The sequence below is a fragment of the Suricata suricatta genome, chromosome 12 (assembly GCF_006229205.1).
Source record: "Suricata suricatta isolate VVHF042 chromosome 12, meerkat_22Aug2017_6uvM2_HiC, whole genome shotgun sequence".
Taxonomy (NCBI): Eukaryota; Metazoa; Chordata; class Mammalia; order Carnivora; family Herpestidae; genus Suricata; species Suricata suricatta.
In genome coordinates, this window is record NC_043711.1 from 10,250,963 (window position 1) to 10,254,156 (window position 3,194).

A 3,194-nucleotide genomic window follows, 5' to 3' on the forward strand; every position below is an offset into this window, starting at 1 on the left:
TCAACAAGTTTTTTCAGCAATTAATTTGTGGCAGATACCTCTGTTTATACTTGGAATAAATAAATGACTAAGGCATTGTTTTCTCTCTCAAGTTCTCACTGTGCAGAGTGACAGATACAAAATTAAATTAAATAAATGTAGTAACAAGAGGTTGCATTGAAGTCTGGGGAAGTCGATCCCCTAAAGTTGTCTATTTGCTTTATCTGTAATTGTTTTCACAAAAGAGCACTCCTTCACAGGAGTCTGTGAAGGCTTTGCTTAGAAGCTTACAGGTGCTGAGCCTGGAAGGTGGTGTTGGGAAATTTCCATGGAAATAAGGAGTGTAGGCAGTCCAGAAAGGAACAGGACAGGAGGTAATTTAGAGTTTGAGTAGAGTGGAAATTGTACTATTGGAATTAGAAATACTTTTTGCTTCTCAATAACCAGGAGCATGGCCTGCAAAATGAACCCAAATGAACCTGTCTGGGTAGGCAATAATCAGATTAAAAACAATCTTACATTTTGGCTAGAAGGTAGAAATTCATTTCTGAAATTAGTGAAATGTGAGTGAAGATTTTATGTCGGGGCAGCTATGAACAGGCCTTCTCTCTAGAAAAATGATTCAGGTTATTGTGAGGGAAAAACTACTGTTGTGTTCAGAGTGTGAGAGGGGATATTGAGGGACAGAATGAGTACCAGGAGCGTGAGGTGGGAGGCGTGACATGGGTCTCTGAGGGGGTAGAAACCATGAACACAGAAATTCAGATGAATTTTTTTATTCATTCTTAAATGTTTACTGGAAACAGTCCAGATATCTAATAGCCACCATTTGTTGAAAATTTTCAGAAGCTTATATGTGGTACTATTTTATTTTACTGATGGAAAGAGTCACTGACAGCAGTGATACTGCTTATACCCATAGGAGATCCTTAGGGACTCTCAGAGCACAGGGTTTCCAAAGATTTTGTCTTTCATTAATAATTTTAACTTTCAGTCAGCCTTAGTGTTTGAAAAGTTTTACATTACAAAACAAACTTCCTATGTTTTTTCAGTGGGTCCTCATGAGCTCTCTTCCCAGTCTCTGCAGGTATGAACACATCCTATGTCTTACACTTGTTACTTTTAATCCTCATACCTGCTGAGGTTCCACACTCAGTGACTTTTTCTCATGCTTTATTTGTTCTTAAAGCAACTGATAGTTTTAAGAGTACCAGTCACATATTCTCTAAAAAATTCTTTTGGACTTGCCTTCTTATTCTATTTTCATGAGTAGACTGGGACTGTGGATGTTGTACATGAAGACCAGAGAGGGATTCAGGCATGTTCATGTCCTGATGAAGGGTACATACTGTCAACAAGATTAATTCTCTGTGGTGTTGATATTGATGTCATGGCTGACACGATATTTGTCAGATTTCTCTTTCTCCTTTCTTTCCATCCTGTTCTCCTGTAGGAACTTTCTATGTGCAACCCCATCTTTCAGTAGTGGTAGTTATGTTGCACCTCCTTAAGAGTAGAATATTTCTGTAAATATTGGTTTTCGACACAATTGAGATTGTGTTTTCGGTATTTATTTTTCAATTATTTAGTTGATGTACTCTGTGTTAGAACCCAATACTAGTTTATTTTGTTTCTCAAATTGTTTCAGATTTGGCAATGGAGAGCTCCTTCAGTTAGCTGATATGTCCCTTTGTCCTGTCTCCATCATTCTTGAGTTTTGGGGGGCAGCATTTCATTATGTGTTACAGGAAAAGATGCTTCAGCTTCGCCTTCAGCTTAATGTATGTTCCTCTAGAGGTCTTCAATCAGTCATTTCTGTGAGGGGCCCTGTTTTATTTTATTGGATCATAGGGTTAGATTCAAGATCTTGGTACCTGTTTTGCTCGTTACTACCATGATTTCTACATATTCTCTAGTGACTTGGAAAGGAAACATGATTGTTTACTCCTCTTTGTATATGCAGACATCCATATATGTGTTTATATGTAAACCTCAGTAGTTTTATATAAGCCAAGGCATGTTCATACTGATGACTCCATTCTAATTTTTTACCAGAGGTACATAAGAATTCTTCCACTTTGATTACACGTCAAGTTCCACACCAAATGTGATAACCTAATTCTCATTTTTTAAAAATAGTTTATTGTCAAATTGGTGTTAGTATAACACCTAATGCTCTTCCCCACAAGTGCCCTCTTCCATTACCACCACCTTCCTTCCTCCTCCCCCTTCCTCTTCAACCCTCAGGATACAGAAGTGCTGACGTATAGGGGCACATGTACCCTAATGTTCATAGAAGCACTGTTAACCATAGCCAAATTATGGTAAGAGCCTAAATGTCCATCACCTGATGAATGAATCAAAAAGTTGTAGTATATACATACAATGGAGTATTACATGGCAGTGAGAAAGAATGAAATCTGGCCATTTGTAGCAAAGTGGTGGACCTCGAGGGTGTCATGCTAAGCGAAACAAGTCAGGTGGAGAAGGACAGTTACCATGTGTTTGCACTCATAGGTCTAACAGGAGAAACCTAATGGAGGGACATGGAGAAGGGAAGGTGGGTAGAGAGTTGGGGAGGGAGAGAGATGCAAAACCTGAGAGACTACCTAATTCACATTTTTACTGGCCATTTCTTTATACGTTCAATTTCGGTTCACATGTGTAGGAATTTCAACATTGTGAACAATACACTCTGGGATACATTTTCTTAAGTGTAGAGCATTTTCTGTGCAATTTTTCATGTCCTGATTTACAGACTCTTCTCTTTTCAAGATCTTGTTTTTCTGCATGTTTTTTGCCCAGCTGTTTCAATGAGACTTTGTCAGACAATGTGATACAGGTAGATTTTCTTTCATATGGTACACTTCATTGTGAGATTCCATTGGCTACATTAGTTTTATGTTTGCATGGACTTTTATTCTCCAACGTTGCTTAATTCATTTACTACTCTAACATTTTTCTTGTTTTGATGCTATATATTTTTTAATAAGATCACCTTCTTGTGAAGAGAAAAAAAAAACTATCCATAGAACTCCCTTATGACCCAGCAATAGCATTGCTGGGGATTTACCCAAGAGAGACAGAAATGCTGATGCATAGGAGCACATGTACCCCAATGTTCATAGCAGCAATGTCAACAATAGCCAAAACATGGAAGGAGCCGAAATGTCCATCACCTGACGAATGGATCAAGAAGATGTGGTATATATTCA